Here is a 19,177-nt window from a genome sequence, read left to right as displayed (position 1 = left end):
CTGTGTGCTTGGACAGTGCATTCTGCCCACGCTTCTCATCTTGGGAGCCATTCAAGAAAGCAGCACTGAGAAAGGTGTTGCTGAGACCATCAGGACTGTGTAGTGACGGAACACAGGTGCGGCCCCTATTTAAACTCTTAAAATGTGGTGGGCAGGTGCAGAGATTCCCAAACTACCCTTGTTTGTTGTAAATTCCCTGGATGGTTACACCTGCCATCCCCCCGTCTGGAGAGCTGCCTCTTAACTGTCCCCTTGCCCTCCATATATGGGTTCTTCCAGGGGAACTTTGAAGGTTGTGAATCAACAGTTACGTAAAGAAAGATCATCGTGGATAAAGCACACATTGTAGCTTGTGATTTTGGAGGTAATGGTATTATTATCAATAGAAATACTCTATTATAAAATTAAAAATCACTATAATGTTCTATAAAGTTGCAAGTAATCACTAACAAATTCCCTCACTAAGAGAAATTAATGTTAATACAAAACTCTCACAATATATACCCAAATTAAATGAATTAGATTAATTTAATGTTGTCTGTACACTATTTGGTTCCTCACCTAATCTGGATCAAGGTCAGTCAGCATAGAAACAGGTAAATGAATTAGTAGAAAGTGCTTGGATAAGGTTATTCTTACCAATTAGCAGTTGATTCTTGTTCAGAAAACGTTTAGAAAGTGAGACAACTTCCAAGTAAAATTGACTTATTTTTTTCCTGTTCCACAAAAATAAAACAAGCTACTTAGTGGAGTGAGGACTAGAATCCAAGCCTCTGGCTTCCCGTCTGATCATTCTCTGATTTTTCAAGTCCTCAAGAATTTCCACCCCAAAGCCTCCGCTGAAAACGAACCCAGATGCTCTCAGTTTATCAGCTGAACCTTCTTCACCCTCTACTACAGCTACGGAGTCCTTCCACACATTCCAAGCGTTATACAATGAACGCTAGGGGGAAAAAAAGAACAAACAAGCCACATTTCAAATATGGGATTCTATGACTTTTCACAACTCCGTGATGTGTCAAAGGCACGCTGTGTTTTGTTTTGAGGGCGGGGAGATGACTGGAGGGAATCCTCGGCCCCCATTGGCTGGCCGCTCGCCGCTGCAGTTGCGCTCCAGCAGCTCCGAGAGCATTATTGATCTGAAGGGTAAATGTGGAGGGAGCCACAGAGAGGGGTCCAGGCGTTTCTGAGAAGACCGGCAGCCTCTTCCAGGAAGAAAGTGGTGTCTGCTGGCTGCCCAGCTGGGAGAACCTTCTGCGAATGATAGGGGACAACATGCAAGACAGTTTGTTGCTACAGTGATTTAAAAGAGAGGGGGGAGACAAAAACAGGAGAGAGCGAGAGAGAGAACGAGAGAGAAGGGTCTCACCTTCAGTGCAAGGCTGGGTTGTTGCATCCTGCTGCTGCTGCTGTTTCTGCTGCTGCTCCCGCTGCTGCCGCCTCTGCCATCAGGTAAGGAAGGTTTCTTTATATGTTTGGGATTGCATCGTGTTTGATCGCTGCAGGGCACACGCACCGAAATTCATACATGATTAATAAAGTGTTTCCTGGCGTAGTCAGAAGCTGAATGAGGCTGCATACAGATCTGGCATCTGAATTAGGAACCGGTGCGTGCTTTTTCTTTGGGAAACTTCCGTTAAGTTCTAACTAGACAAGTCTCTAGTTCAGAGCGAGAGGCTAAATTAAAAGGGGAGGGAAAGAAAGGTTTTCATCACCAATGTACCTTCCTTAGCCTGGCTAGATTTTCAAATGAAAGTAATTAGGCGTGCTTGGGGTTCAACTAGTTATTTTATAAATGGCTTTATTGATATCCATTTTTTACAACATAATATTTAATGCTCTATATTGTCAAACAGCTTCTGTAAATACCTGTCTCTGCTGATTTTTTTTTTTTTTAATACAAGACCCTCAGCCTCTTCTCCGCTGGTTTTTATTAAGACATGTACATTTTAAAACTTCACTCTTCATGAAAAAACACAACTGGGAAACAATTTAAATGCTTTAATAGCTAGTCTTTCAGGATACAGCGCTCTGAGTTTCCTACCACAAAACTAATTTGGGACAAGTGGAAGAGACACAGATTACCAGAGCTGCTGTGGGTTATATAATATGCATTTCAACATTATCTTAAGAGTATTAATCATTCTGTGGTATATTTAAAAAGTAAGAAATGTGTGCAATATAGAACATAGTAACAAGTCATTTTTCAAAAAGACTTTCAGCATGTTACGTTTTCTTCTTTTAAAACGTTGTTTATTTCTATATGGGAATCAGTGACTTCAGAACGTCTGTAGTTCAGGGAGCTTGATGCATCTCATAGATATATTTCTCTGTCTTTTGTGGAGAAGGGACTGACATACTTTTTGGCAGATTCTGTGACCATTTCATGAGTCTCAATTTCTCACCAGGTATTTTGAGGCTCATTCACAAACTGCTCAGCTAGAAAATTACCTTACATACAGACTGTAGGGGGGAAAAATAAATAGAGTAGGTTCTGAAAATGCGTTTACAGTTTTAAATTACACTATACATAACCAAAACATAAAAATCCAACCATACAGAGGAGGTTTTAGTTTACTTAATCTTTTCAGCACACCTGATTAGTTTCAAGATTTATAAAATAGTATCCAGACACACAGCTGTCCAGAAATATTGAACCTCATCATACACTGGCATCATTTATTCATTAAAATACTATCTTAAACAATTTGAGAATCATTTTACTTCATATGTTTTTGTTATTATTTCTAGAAAGGGATTTAAGAGAATTGGTTTGTATTATAAATATTTCCATGATTTCAGTAGAAGGTCTCTTCAGAATTGAGAGGCAGATCATTACCCTTCCTAAGCCATCAGCAGGTGATTGACAGATTGTTTTGGAATGCTCAAGAGCATAACTACGGACAAAGTAGGAGCTTCCTGCTTAACTAATTTAACTAAGGGGCACATCCGCATGTTCAATAACAAGATCTAGTGATTGTTCCTCCACCTGCTACAGAAACTATTGGAATGAAAACAGGTTTTACATGAACTTGAAAATCAAATTCCAAGATATATTTTCCCCTTACAGTATTAATAGCTCTTACTGTGAAGGCTAACTTCCAAGTTTAATCCTACCAGTGTTAAGCCCCAGTTCCCTAAAGAAGAAGAAGAAGAAAAAAATCTCATTTTCTTTTCTATTGTGCTCAGCAAATCTCCAGTTGCTGGATTCTTAACTTCTACTGCTGTGTACCATTTTCAAGCAGTAGGGGGAAGTTTTCAAGCCAAGAATCCTGTTTTCCTACTGGACCTCGTTTCTTCCGTTGATCTGCTAAGTGATGTGATCATTTTAGATAATTCCCACAAAAAAAAAAAAAAAGAGCTGAATTATGATGGGAGAGAGCATGTCATTTGTTCCCTCTATGGGGTGATACATATTATGTTCTTATCACAGGAAAAACAGTGCTTACATAGTTTATGGGAAAAAAATCCCTGTTAATGCTTCACCTGCCATTCTTACACCTCAATATGACTGCACCCTTTAAGGATAGAGCACAAAACTGGTTTCCTCAGATTGAGCATCTTTTGCATCTGGTATTTTGGCAGAATGTATTTAATGTAATTGTCTGTGATATTGGATGCAATCAATCATTTATCATTGAGTAGTTGATAAGAATATCTGTCACTTCTACCTTTTAAAAAGGCACTGTGATTCACATCAAATCACTCTGGCTAATGAAATAGAACTGGAAATCATTCACTTAAACTGTTCTTACATCAAATGGGAACTATTACTGTGTTTTCACACCTATGCTGTTTAGACATCCTACCATTAAATCTATCTAAAAATTATGGTAGGAAGATGCATAGAGAGATTGTTCTCTTCAGAAGTGAGACAAGTTTTCATGTAAAAAATATCAAATCTAAGGACCTCTGTACTAAAATGACCTACTAGTAGACTCTGTTGTAAATGTCTTCAGACTTTCAGAGGAAAAGTGCGATTACAGATGTCTTATTTAAGGTAAGATACTATTCTTTTAGTCTTTTAACAAATTATAGCTGTTTTTAAAGTAATTGTGTCCTGCGTTACCATGTCACTGTTACTACATCAATAAATATTTTGCTTAGGTGGCACCAATTCATAATTTTATTTATATTAAACTGGAGGTGGACATTAATTCACTTTTCCTGTTTAACAAATATTGATTTTGATTTTTATGAATAGGCTCAATTTATATCAAGAAAAATAAAATACATGCAATCATTCAAGGAATAAAAATTTATGATTTTTACTGGGAACTTACCATTACCTTTACTAATACATGTTAATGAACAAGTTGCACTCTTATGGATTTTAAAAGCATTTTAATTTTTGTCTTTGAGGCGATAGCATTTTTTTCTGAGTTACTATGCTAAAACTCATCACCAAACTTCGAGAAAAAAATATTTTATGTGCATACATGCGTGTGTGAATTTGAATAATGTGCCTGTGTTGAATATCAATAGTGGCTACTCAGTTATTTTAAAGCATCACATAATATACACACACACATATATATATATATGAAGGTTCATGTGAGAGAAGGTGAGGTTTTAATTTGTGCACTGATACTCATTAGAGAAATACAGGACTTACATATAAACTCCTAAATCAATACATTCAAGTGGCTGCATGATGCATACTTAGTTCCAAGTACCAAAGAAGTAGTTAAACATTAGGGCATAGGTTGTGAATACAGACTTACCCACAAAGTAGGACTCTAATTACAAACATGATTGATCACACCTTTAGTATGGCATATCCTCAATGGGTTCTAGAATGCCTATTTGTTGGAAAATTATTATAACATAGAAAACATGTGTCTGTCCATACAAAGATGAGAGTCCGAATTCATTGTCTGCATCATGATGTGGGAAAATCAAAACTTGGGAGTCAGACAATGGTTTGAATACAAAGGTTGAGAATTATTCTATGGGCACTTTGGGACAAATTACTTAACTTTTTGGTCCTTGGTTTCTTGTTTTAATTTAGTATAATATTACCCCATAGAGAGCACTCACTGATGGTCAAGTCTTTCTCCTTTCACATTTCCATGACTATAGCGAGCTAGATTTACAGAGATTAAATGCAGCCAGAGCTGGCCGACTGGGTTAGATGAAACATGGGTTGGGCAGGATTTGTTATGTGCCGGAATTTATTTGTCATGTTAGGGTGAAAGTGGTCCTCAGGTCACTTATCAAAAAAAAGAAAAAAACACAAGAAATTACTTTTGGCAAGAATGTTTTCAATAGACAGAAGGAGACATTTCTGATAGTGTTAAGATTCAGTGAAATTTAGATTATGATGCAACTTTCACCACCACATTTCAAAAGGTTTAGAGTCAAGTAAAGAGGATAATAGGATGGAGTTAGAGAGCTAGTATAGAGTCCATGGAAGTTTGTGGAATTTTCTTTTTCTTTTCTTTTCTTTTTTTTAAGACTTGAACATGTGAATGGATGAGACGGAAATCACTAGAAAGTGAAAGGAAAATTAATGATAATAAAGATCTTAGTGTTGAAGGAGGTCATCAAGAGGCTGTGACTGCTGGTTGACCCTCCAGCGGGTCCTGAGCAATTATAGGTTCCTCTCCCCTTCCCCTGTCCTTGGAATGTATGTTCCTTTCACCATTCCCACACTAGAAGCTGTTTCAAGTACACAGCCTTAAGAGAGTAATGCATTGTAGAGACCATTTAGACTGCATATGTGACTGAACCCCGTTAAGGTCTTTCTGTAAACTTTTAAAATCCGGGTGGATGTCAATATCTACTCATTTGCAGCTACCCAAGACAGGTAGGAGTGGCCTGCCTCTTTCTTCGGTCTCTCCTTGCCTTCTGTGGACAGTGGCCAGTTTCAGATTTTACTAGGGAAGCTCCTGAGTTTGCAGACCAACAAAGACAAGATGAAAATTTATCCAGGGCAGAGGTGGAAGATACAATTAGGAGGTGTCATTATTTTTAATAATGCAAGTGCAATAGTCAAAAGCCAAATATCAAATAGTCTTAGCTGACATTGCAACATTTACTAAAATATCTTAAATGCCAAAAAGATTGTTAGGACATAATCAACCAAAATGTGATGTTAGTTAATTTATCCAAAGTAATACTTTAAGGTGTAATTGAAAGAGATCCAAATGCCTGAAAGTTGTTGAGAATTAGAGGAAATTAATATTAATAGACTCTGTCCATGAAAGAAAAAGTGCTGGGGTGCTATCATGAGCAATAAATGTTATGATTCAATTAAAACTATCTCTGAGGAGAGAACACAGGACTGTTTGAAGTAACAAGCAAATAACAATATATCCAAAATATACTCCTACAACATTATGAGTCAATATTTATTTCCATGAAATTTAGCCATTATTCTAAGGGATATGATTTCTGGCAGACTTAAAAGCAAGGCTTTTATTTATTACTAACAATAGGATAGTGAGTAAAAATTAAAAAAAAAAAGTAAGCTCTTGGCAAAGTTTTATGTTATATATATTTACTTAGGCAAGAATGGGAAGCCCCGAATAATTTTCTGAAGTAGAGGATGGTCACCAGTGAGACATAAAGTTATGTTAATCAGTATCCAATATCTGTGCTAAATTGCCTACTAGAAGAAGGTCACTATTATAAGATCGTAAGATCCTAGAATAGGAAGAAGTCCAATATGAACGGGAATTGTTGCAACCAGAATTAGAGTTGAGTGAAATAATGTAACATGCACAGCTCATTCCTATAAATACTAAATACACATAAGATAAATTTTAACAGCAGTATTAAAAAGATATTAGTCCAAAATACATTCAAATCTCAGTATTTCACATGTTTATTTAACAATGGATTGTATATGCTTATGATTATATAACACCAGTGGTGAGACAAACATGGGTATAGATGAAAATATATGGTGTGTGATCTGCCCCCGCCCTGTAGTTTACTCGTCCTCCACATAGCAATATTGTCATGCATGTGTTACTTTTTAAAAATAAAAATTTAAGTCAAAATACACAATCACACAACAAAAACACAGGCCCATGTCGTAGGGTTTTGTGTGGGTTGCACATGTGGAATCGTTTTGGAGGGCAATCTGGTAATATCCATCAAAATTCAAAATCCAGCAATTCCAACACTGGATTATTTCCTGCAGAAATATGTTTTTTCTTGTGCTTGTCAGTATCTTCTGTTTTTATTCTTCTGTCACTGACTGCTGATTTTCATTCTCCTTCGCTGAGCTCTCTGAGTTTAGACCTATAAATAGAAACAGGCTATCCTGGGACCCCTTCCTAGGCCCTCCTCACCTCTCAATCTAGAAATTTCTGAAGAGGTATTCCCGTTCAGTACCAGGCGATTAAATGCCGTCTGAATCTCTCTTTCCAAACCTGTACCTTCGTCTCCAATCCCTGTGCTGAGCACCAGACTCCAATGTTAGAATGCCCCCTCAGTGTCTCCACTTGCACATCTGTATTAGTCTGCCCGAGTTGCAAGAACAAGACTGAGTGGCGCGAACCACATATTTATTTTCTCAGAATTCTGGAGGTTGGGAAATCCAAGATGTAGGTGCCAGTTGACGTGGCTCCTGGGGAGAAGGTTCTTCCTGGCTTGTCGTCAGCTGTTTTCTCCCCGTGTGGTCATATGCCTTCCTCTTGGTGCTCATGCACAGAGGGAGACTGAGGGAGCTCTCTGCTGTCTCTTCTCATAAGAGCACAGACGTCCTCACGAGAGCCCCATCCCTCGTGACCTCATCTAACATGATTACCTGCTAAAGGCCCCATCTCCAAGTGCCATCACGTTTAGTATAAATACTTCAACATACGTGGCCTCTGAATTTTGGCACCATTCAGTTCATAGCAAGATGTAATAATCATTTTTAAACACCATTTGGTCGGAACCACGCTCTTGGTTTCTGCCCTTCCTCCCCACAACCTAAATATCATTTTCCTCATCTTTTTCATTCAGTAAATTATAGAATCGTTTAACTTCTTAAGAATTTAGAGCGACCTCTGAGGCCTTGCTTTCCTCCCTTCTCTCCACAATCAGTATTGAATCTACTGGCTTCCTGGCTTTATTGTCTAAATATATCTTTAATCCAATCACTTCTCACCACCATACATACCTTTGATCCAACCACTATTGTTAGTCTCCAAACTGGTCTTTCTTCTACTTTCATCTACCCCTCCCCCAGGATATCATCCAGTTGCAGATCTTCCAGTACTTTTCATGGTTTGAAGTCAGTATCTGGACTAACCCTTACATTTTTTTTTCTCATTATGCCAAGTTTGTTCCTGCCACAGGGACTTAACACTCACTCAGCTTCCCCTGGTACTTCTTGGTTTAAATATTATTACTTCAGAGCTATATTTTCTAACTACTGTATGTGAGTAGCACATCCTCCCCCAGAAGAATTATCTTGACCTTTATCCATGGTTCATTTTCTCCTAATGGAACCTGCTTTAGCTTATGTGATGCTGCTTATATTGTCTGTCTTCCAACATAAACTGCAAACCCCACGAGGGAAGCCCTACAATAGTGCCTGGTGTACAGCAGTCCTCGACGAGTGTTTGTTTGGTGAAGGAATAAATGAATGCATGAAAGAATGGAATGGGCATGTACTCCCTTAACTATACAGATGCACGTAAAAGGAGTTTGAGCAATTTACATGATATGTTAAGAGCAGTTATCTTTAGGGAGGAGTGTAAGACATACTCGTGAATTATATGACTTTTTATGGTACTATGTTCATGCATATAACTTGGCCCTAAATGTAATGATCATTAATTAGTCATGCCATTTGTATTACTATTTGGTACTGAAACAGTATTCTCCTGTTAAAATGATTAAGGGAATACAAAGAATACAATGTGTCAGCCTACAAAAAAAATGGTTTTAAAATTAAGACAGAATAATTTAGATGAGTGCTAGTTACGTGTTAAACTCAAAGTTCAGTACCATCTCACCATGTATAATGTCCCGATTTCCTCATGGTCGACAATTAAAATAAGCCTCTCAGGATACACTGAAAAGGGGGAAGAAGGTCTTTAAAGATTTGTCTTAATTGGCTCTGAGAATCAGTTTTGTTATCTGAAGAGAACAGAAGAGAATCACTATTAACACCTGGACTCCTTTCTGTGCAATGTCCAGAGCTCCTAAAGTAACAATTAAATGGCTTAATCTTAAAAACCCTCCAAGGTTTAATTCAGTAGCTCTCTTCAGAGGGGCATTGCTAATTCTTCCTGAATTGCTGTTGCTGCTAACTGCACTGCCTTAATTTGAACAGTATTCAAAATTCCACTCTCTAATGGAGTTAATTGCATTATGAAAGTCAGTGTAGAGTGGAAACTTATTTCCTCTGGTTGAGTATTTCTCTACAGTCTTTTTCTTTCAACTTGACACATATGCACATTTATGCAGAATAATGTCACAAATGCAGTATGCCATGTTTAAACCAAGTTTTAAAGAATATTCTTTAAAATATTTATATACACACTAAAGCAGTTTAGCTATCCAAAGTGCCTGCAATTTTATAACTGCTCAGGCTGTTTGATCTAATAGACTCTAAGTCCTTGGGACACTAACAGATCTCTGAGCTTTTAAACAGGCTATGACCTATTCATTTGGAGGGCTTACTTCAATAAAGCGACGGCTCACTTAGGTTAATGATGGATCATGGTGCTGTTTGATTTGCAGTGAGCTAAGTTGGCCATTATCCCCTAACATTCATGGGAGTCATGTTATCCCATCCAAATAATGAGTCAGGCCCCTTCCCTTGTTCCTGTAGATTTCCAAGTCATTACAAGGCATCTTAGTGTACAAGTTCATTAAGCTTTATGCCTGATAACTGCATGAAAATAATTATTTTTCCAAGAATATGAAATTTCAGCTAAGGGTAAATTTCCTCATGAGAATACCTGCTGCTTATGTTCATCTGGGTATCTTGAAGAACAGAAAGGCAGACTGACTCTCTCGCTTTTTCTTGATGAAAGATGGAAAATCCATTGACACATTTGCATAATTCAGCATACTCAAAATTATATTTCAATTTAACATCTACCCCTTTTCCTTTATGCATATAGACAGAAACACACACAAACATGCATACATATAGCCAAGACTGGTGAACACTGAATCAGTCCACAATTTTGAACAATGTTACATCAGTTATAGATGTCGTATCAAGAAGACAAAAATCTATTTTATGATTCCAATGTGGTGATTACTTCCTTTACATACTTCCTTTACATGTTTTGTTTTCTCATTAAATCTATAGTCCCTTTAGAGGCATATGTCTGTGCTAAGAAATCTTGAAAATTAAGGAAAATACACTGGAAATATATTTTAAATGTTTTCAAAGCATTTTTGTGATGCCATCACATTTCATATTTATTGCCATAGGTGTGCATGCACGCACACACACACACACACACACTCACACACACATTAAAAGCAAATTCTTCGGTAGTATCCCTAAGCTAGCTAAATGTTTCTGATACAGGGCAATAAACTCTTTTGTCATTAATCCTTCCAAAAAATGAAATACTTCTACACTATAGAGAAAGCTATGAAATATGAATGACAAGAGTTAAACAACTTCATTTATTCTTCCTTAGTGATTTACAGTGTAGAGATGACAACCATGAGGGAGGTGAAGAATGGTGAATTTTTCTGTGTTCAATGCTAATTTTACAGCACTACAGAAAAAGAGAGCATTGTGCCATATTCTGAATCTCTAAGTGAATTTATTTAAAGATGGTCCATTAGTCCATGTCACCGTGGAGAACTGGTAAATTATGAGTGTTTTTACAATAGACTTTAGGAAAAAATCCCCGGTGTTGTGGATTCAGAGAGAATTACCCCGAAAAATTATTATATTTTGCTTCCCAGTCACAAAGCTGTGATTAATAACTTTAACACAGAGCCAACATATTTTCATTAATGGTTACTTAACCAATTTTTGTAAATGCATTTACTCTTCCATTCTTTAATGCCAAAGAAAGTTTCAAATGCCATGAAAGTAAGGAGATAATTTTAAGCTGAAAAAGTAGAGCCAAAACTCTCTGTATAAAAGCAAACAAAGCATGTACCTGTCTTTCTCTGATAGAAATTAAGGGAAGGTAACAATAGGTACAAAATGTAGGAAAGCATTTCCTTACTTTTCCTTTGGCTTGTTACTAGGAGATTTTACCATGACAGAAATCAGTTGGAATATTTTTGATGACTAATTACAAAAATATCCAGACCTCTCATAGTCTTGATTTCTTATCCTGTATTTCTCTTAAAAGATTTCCAACTTTATCTCTGGCCCCATGCTAAAAAATCCAGGTAGTTTAACACTTTCAATTTTATTATGGACTTTCATCTTTAGTTCGAGGCAAACTTGTCCCTTACTACTGAAGACATATTTTGCCTTATTCCTGACTTACCATGTACACTTGGACTGCAAAGTCAGTGGCTCATTTGTTAATACTTGATTCCAGGTGATTTACTTTACTGTAGTTCTGGTCTCTGACTATTCTCAGCCTCCCTAATGGCCAATGGCGTTTAAGTATTCCCTTGTGAAAAACTCTTATGGGCCATGTCTTTTATGGACATCCTGATTGGATCATACAGCTTCCTCCTACCACCTGAGCTCTACAACCTATCTTTTTTATTTAGGTTCGCAGCGTCAACAGAAAGTTCATTTTTCCCTTATGTTGCTTACAGCGTTTTCTTAGCGGCCTATGTACATGTAATAATGTTAGCCATCTGCCATTTAAAATACTTTTGTGATTCATTTCGGGTGACATGTTTACATTTTAAAAGAAGTCATCTGGAGGAAACGTTTAATCTGTGTAATGACTAACAGAGTTTGGGATTCCATCACAGTTCCACGGATGCTATTTACAGGATCTTTTTTTTTTTTTTTTCCTTTTCAAATATAACCTGTTTTCATTAGTTGTCATCTGATGCATTTTGTCACCTACATGATGATTATTTTTCTTGTTTAAGTATATTTTCATATTTTATTAAAAGTATAATACATGCTTCTGGCAAAGAAAATCCATTATTATTGAATGTGTTAAACTGAAATCTTCATCTCCCTTCCTATTTACTTGTTTTCCCACTTCCCAGAGATATCCGCGCACACCAGCAGTTTTCTATGTCTTCTTCCAGAAACTTTCCACCAACTGACAAATGCATGTGACTATAGAAGACTATTCTCTGTCATCAATTTATTTTAAAAAAATATATATTTTATCCAGTTAATTTCTTTCTCCTTAATACATTTTTTTCTACATGAATTCTCAGATGTCTACACAGCTTTGGTTTTACTTTTACCTCACTAACAATCCCTTCTCAGGTTTATTTGCTGGTTTCTTGTTTTCTTGCTTTAATATTGAAGCAGCTTTGTTTTTTCCCTCCTTTCTGTCTACACCCACACATATAGTGATGTAATCCAAGTTTATAGTTTTAAACACCATATGTTGAAAACTCCCAAATATGTATCTCCAGCTCAGATTTCCCCAAATCTAATCTCCTATACTCAACTGCTTTCTTGGCATGTGACACACTTGGATACCTAATAGATACCTGAAATTCACATGTCCAAAATGTACTCTTGCTCATCCCTCACAAATATATTCTATTTTCAGATTTTACCTTGTCTGTTGATAAGTCCCATCCTTTTAATGACTCAAGCAAATATCCTCAAACTCTCTTACATCCTCTATTTCTCTCACACTGCAGGTTTAATCTGCCAGGAAACCCTGCTGGCTCTACTTCCAAAATGTATGTCGAATCTTACCACATCTCAGCACTTTCACTGTTTTTACCGTGAGTCTAGTAGTAATAATTGCTTACCTGGATTACGGCATTAGCCTCCCAACTCATCTACTTTCTTCTAGGCGTACAAAGATTACCCTCACCAGCAGGGATCATTCCTGGAAAACATGTTAGATTATGGAACCTCCCTGTTCAAAACCAACAAATGGGTCCTCATTTACATCTGAGGAAATGCGGAGGGTCTGTATGATTTGTGCCCCCTCATTTTATTTCTGATCTATTCGTCCCCCTCCCCCACTCATTCTGCTCTCATAACTTCTTGCTTCTCCCAAAACTTAAGGAAGCTTACTCCCAAGCTTTGCTAGCCATTCTCTCTGACTAGAATACTGTTTACCAGACACTTAACTGGCTAGCTGCCTTCAAGTATCTTTGTTCAAGTCCCCCCTTGTCTATGAGGTCTGTCCTCATCACTCTATTTAATAGGGCAAATTGCACAAAAATCCCACAGGCAATGCAACCCCCTTTATCCTGTTTTACATTTCTTTTTCCATATTATGCTTATTATTTATTTCTACTTCTTCTTCCTGGGATGTAAACGCTTGGAGAACAAGGATCTGTACATCTTGTGTGCTGATAGATCTCAGAAGATAAGACTAATATCTAGCACACAGTAAACATTTGCGATATATTTGTAAATTATCTGTATATTAGATATAAGTATACACACACAGACATACACACACACTTTACTCCAGATTTCTTATGTGACTTTTGTGTGTTACAAGCACACATCAGCATACATTAGCATGAAAACATACATATACTTTTTTAAAGGAAAAAATGCAAATCATCTTATATATTTTTTTATGATGATAGAAATGTGGTTGCATTTTAGGACTGTGAAACGAAACGTCTATGGTGCTTACTTTGTTCTGGTTTGTGTGTGACTGTAATTTTGTGGTTTCAATAGCACTTGATGAATTTAAATCAGAGTTCTAACCTGATTGTTTTTGAAAATCCATTTCAATGATAGTGGAGGACAAACAAGGTAAAACTTACCTCGACCTGCTGCCTTTTTTTGCGTCTAGTATTCATATACTTTACAGTTTATATTCTTAAGTGTCTGGCCTTTTACAAATCAAGGTGAAAGTGTGGGAGCGCATATATGTGAGATCATATGTGCAAATGAGTGTCTACTTATGTGTCTATACGTATGTTACTAAGGTTAATTACAGCAAATTGGAATTTGTAAGTTCCCAGCGGTGTAAGTCATTTGAAGTATAAACTAGAAATAGAAACATAAACATATACGTATGCACATCCAGAGAAAGATAAAGGTGGGGAGAAAGGGAGAGACAGAGAGAAGGACATTTTAGATGATGTTTACAAAGTATAAGCATTATGTTCATTTATAAGAACTGAAAATCATTTCTATGTAAGTTATTTCTAACAGTTCTAGAGGCTAGGAGGTCCAAAATCAAGGTGCTATCAGATTCAATGTCTGGTAAGGGCTATACCTGGTTCTTCTTGCTGCCCTCACATGATGGAAGGGGAGAGAGAGATCTCTGGGATCTCCTTTATAAGAGCACTAATCCTATTCTTGCAGACTCTACTTTTATGACATGTTCACCCCCCAAAGGGCCTCCCTCTGAATACCATCACATGGGGGTTAGGACTGCAACACATGGATTTTGAAGGACACAAGTGTCCAGTCTATAGCACCGCCTTTAATGATAGGTGTTTTACTGTTGTTTCATTATTGATAAAATTAACTGTGGAATCAGTGTATTAATTAAGCTTCAGTCATAGAAGCAGAGCCGACTTTCTAAATTTCATGAGAACAGGGATTCATATTTAGAATGAATTTACCCAGTTGAGCGTGAGCTGGGGAATTGACAGTCTGGAAGGAGCCAAGTGAGGATCAGAGGGAAGAAGCCTGTAAGCCATTCTGACAGCAGTAGTTGGGGGAGGTGGAACAGCCATGGCTGGAGAGGATATCTGGGAATCCAAACATGCATGGCCACCATGGTGGTGGGTTATGGTGGGGTGCTCATGCACAAGTCTACAGGAACCTCTTGCCTCAGCTGAGCAGTTGCCTCTGTCCATGTGGAGCCAACAAAATAGGGGTGGGTGGACCCGAGGCCGCTGTGCATCATGGTGGCCAGCAATCACGAGTGAGCAAATGGAGGAATGCAGCAGAGCGGGGACCAGCTCTGGGTATGTCCATCACATATCTGTCCACAATTGTCTTTGAGAATAAGGGTTGCTCCTTCACCTCTGTCTTCCAAATTGTACTTTCGGTCAATTCTCATCAGCAACCATCTGGAAGGGGAACCTATGAAACATATTCCCAGCTTCACTAAGCTGATAGAGCTTGATGTAGCAGGTCTATACCTCATTAATCTGGCATCCAAAAACACATCTTTAAACTATGTTTAACTTCCACATAAAGGAAATAGCAAGATTAGGCTTCCAACTAACATAATACCCCTATGGTGCAATATCTAAGTGTGGTATCCATATAAATTATATGTAATGTTTATTAGCTTATTATATTGAATCATCCTATTTTTACTCTGTGGTCTAGGATACATTAAGCAATAATGAAAAGCAATATGTAATAAAATGTTCAACACTACAATTTATGCAGATTGTACATGGAAACATATGAGATGTGATCTTTCACTTCTCTCTTCATAATACAAGACATATTTTTACATGACTAAAATGTCAACAACCTATTGGTGTTCTCACATATTTACGTGTAATCCAAAATCTTTATCTGACATATGGCAGCAGTCTGGAAAGCCTAATAATATCCTTGAAATTTTGAAATTTTTCCTCATGTATTTGGGATTATTTTATATTGAATCTGATGCAGCAATATCGTATTTTTTCATTTAGTAAACATGTATTTAGTGATCTAACATATGCCAGACTCTGTTCTATGCATTGTGTATATAGCAATATAAACAACAACTTGTCTATATGGTACTTTATACACATTCTTCTTTAGCCTTTAAATGACTCCTTTTAATATTCCATTAAATGACTTGGAGCTCAAGAAGTTCAAATAAGGATTTTAAGAAAATTAATTAGAGCAGCAGTTCTGGATTTGTCACCATTTTGAAGTTCCCATGAAAAGGCTGGAATTAGTCATGGTGTGCATTGTGGGGTAACATGTTAGTTATATGGTTACTCATAGTTTCTAGAACATCCAGAATTGTGACAGTTTTGTAGCAGAGAACCAAGAAGTTTGTATACTATGTCTTTGAATAATCACCTGAGCCTAAAATAAATTCTCACAATTGTTTTTGTATACATAGCTTTCTTTTTTCTAATTTTTAAAATTTATATATAATTGACTTGTAACATTGTATTAATTTTAGGAGTACAACGTAATGATTTGATATATGTATATGTTATGAAATGATCACCACTTTTAGTTTAGTTACCATTCATCACAGCACATAATTACAATTTTTTCCTTTGATGAAAACTTTTAAGAATTACTCTCTTAGTAACTTTCAAACGTATAGTACGATATTATTATCTGTAGTCACCATGCTGTACATTAGATCCCCAGGATTTATTTATCTTATAACTCGAGGTTTGTACATTTTGACTATTTTTGTACATTCCACCCACCCTCCCACCCCACTGCCTCTGGCAACCACCAATCTGTTCTCTGTATCAATGAGTCTTTTTCTGTTTGTTTGTTTGTTTTAAGATTCCACACATAGATCATATCATACACTATTTGACTTTCTCTGTCTGACTTACTTCACTTAGCATAATGCCCTCAAGATCCATCAATGCTGTTGTAAATGGCAGAATTTCCTTCTTTTTATGGCTGAATAATATTCCATTGTGTATATATATACTGCGTTTCCTCTATCCAGTCATGTGTTGATGGACATTTTGGTTGCTTCCATGTTTTGGCTATTAATAATGCTGTAGTGCCCATGGAGGTGCACATATGTTTTCGAGTTAGTGTTTTCCTTTTATTTGGATAAATACCCAGACGTGGAATTGCTGGATCAGGAGGTAGTTCTATTTTCAATTTTTTGAGGAACCTTCGTACTATTTTTCATAGTGACTGCATCAATTCACAGTCCCATCAACAGTGCACAGGGTTCCCTTTTCTCTACATCCTCTCTAGCACTTGCTATTTGTTGAGGTTTTTTTTTTTTTTTTTTTTTTTTTTTTTTATGATAGCCATTCTGACAGATGTGAGCTGATATTTCATTGTGGTTTGAGTTTGCATTTCCCTGATAATTAGTGACATTGAATATCTTTTCATGTGTCAGTTGCCCATCTGCATACCCCCTTTGGAGAAATGTCTATTCGGGACCTCTGCCTAATTTTTAATCACATTTTTGTGTGTGTGTGTTAAGTTGAAAAAGTTCCTTATATATTTTGGATATTAACCCCTTTTCAGATGTATCATTGACCGATATCTTCTTCCATTCAGTATGTCATCTTTTCATTTTGTTGATGGTTTTGATTTGCATCTTCCTGATGCTTAGTGATGCTGAGCTGTTGAGTACCTTTTCGTGTACCTGTTGGCCATTTGTATGATCCTATGCAGTGGTGTTTGCAGTTAGTTAATTCACTTGAATCAAATTGTTTCCATTCTATAGGGAGGGTTTGGTGGGAAAAAAAAAAAAAAAAGCCCCTCTGGAGTTATAAGGCTTTTTCCTCCCTAGCTCATGTAATGGGTTTCTTTAGATAAAACATCTTTTCCTTGTCTAATTATTCTTGCTACATTTGAACTTTTCTGTTACACAAAGCATTGTTCTGTACCTTCTTTTGAAGGAAAGAATAATATACTTCCTATGCAGACATTGCTACAGTTGACCAACAACTCACCCCTTCTTGCTGAGAATAAAGAAAGATTGTACAGTAAGTCCTCACTTAACCTCATCTATAGGTTCTTGGAAACTGCCAAAAATGACATACCATAAAATCAATTTCCCCATAGGCTATTGATAAAAACAAGAGTTAAGTCCCTATGGCATATTTCTGATCCCCAAAACAACATCAAACTTCTAAATAAAGACCCAAAACACTTTTAATATTAAACAGTGATGAGTTTACATACATTTTAAAAAGATGAATAAAAATAAGTAAGGTCATTATTTTCCAATCTAGTTATTCCAGTTCAGGATCTCAGTTGGCCTGAGTATTTCCTGGCAGCTCAGGGCACAAGGTGGGACCCTTCTATCTCAGGGCCATGCACACCCATACCCACTCAGATTGGTACAAGTTAGACGTGCCGATTCACCTCATGTGCACATCTTTGGGACGTGGGAGGAACTGGAGAAAACCCAGGAAATATGGGAGAACATGCAACCTCCTCACAGACAGTGGCCCTGTCTGGAATCAATTTCTTTTTCTTTTTTTCCTTATCATCATCATTATAACAAAACAAGTTTGAATGAAATGATTGTGTTCGAGGACCTACTGTAGTTTAAGTGGCATTAGGTAGCCTTTAGACTTAGTTTACCAAATAAAACTTGACCGACGATAATTATCACTTTTCTATAGAAGTTGATTTCTGCTTTTTTTCCTCTTTAATCATTCTTCCACTGCCATGTCAACCAGCAATTAGGGAAGCATGTTCTGATTTAAAAGTAAACTAATGAGCCTTTTCAGTGAGACAGCTGCCCTAGAGATTTTCCCAGATCTACAGATGACTTGTATGAGTGAGAAATAAGTAAATATAGAGGAAAGGAAGGTGGGACTATAGTTTGTTAGTGGAGGATTCTATAGTGAGTACAAGTACAACCCCTTTGCCAGAAATTGGTTATTGGTGAAATGATGTCTTGGAAAATTGTTAGATTCACAGAGAGATTATGACAACTAGTGACTCATCACAGAACAAGTCCATCCCCTTATCAGTAACATTATTCTCCTTGATCTAGACCTAATTCAAAGAACAAAGGAATGTTTAGTTATATTTTCACTCATAACAGTGGAGGCATAGTCCAATAATATTTAACTCCCCAAGTAAGTAGTACAATGCATTTGAAATATTAATGCATTTTTAATGTTGTTTCCCATCTGTGATTGTTCTTTTAGGACATGCTAGCTTTTAATAATTTATAAATCTATTAATCACTTGATTGTTTTACATTACCAGAATATTTTCCCCACTCAAGGACTAGATGATACAACAGGCCTGAGAGTTTTGGTCCTGAAAAAGCGAAAATTAAGTATATTTCCTGTGAATAGGGTATGGATAGGGATATAGGAATGGTAATGATATGATAATTAGATTCACATTGTTCCTCGAAAAGAATTGTGCGTTTTAACAGAGGACTAACAAATTCTTGCAGGAGAAAGCTTCAAAATGCCTTTTCTTCACACTGTTTTGCTAAATAGAAATGCAAATTTGATAACAAGATTGTGCAGC

At 36.8% G+C, this 19,177-nt stretch overlaps 1 protein-coding gene across 1 annotated transcript in view; it reads left to right on the top strand.

The window, feature by feature from the left end:
- Positions 1–1,043: 1,043 nt before the first annotated feature.
- CDH12 (cadherin 12) overlaps positions 1,044–19,177 on the top strand; it is an 893,592-nt gene continuing 875,458 nt past the window's right edge. The window contains exon 1 of the mRNA XM_033110569.1: positions 1,044–1,452. The gene's annotated coding sequence lies outside the window, so the exon portion shown is untranslated. The remainder of the gene's footprint in view (positions 1,453–19,177) is intronic.

This window comes from Rhinolophus ferrumequinum, chromosome 7 (genome assembly GCF_004115265.2).
Source record: "Rhinolophus ferrumequinum isolate MPI-CBG mRhiFer1 chromosome 7, mRhiFer1_v1.p, whole genome shotgun sequence".
Lineage (NCBI taxonomy): Eukaryota > Metazoa > Chordata > Mammalia > Chiroptera > Rhinolophidae > Rhinolophus > Rhinolophus ferrumequinum.
The sequence above is the reverse complement of the archived record's forward strand: the minus strand, read 5'-3'. Positions and strand labels throughout refer to the sequence as shown.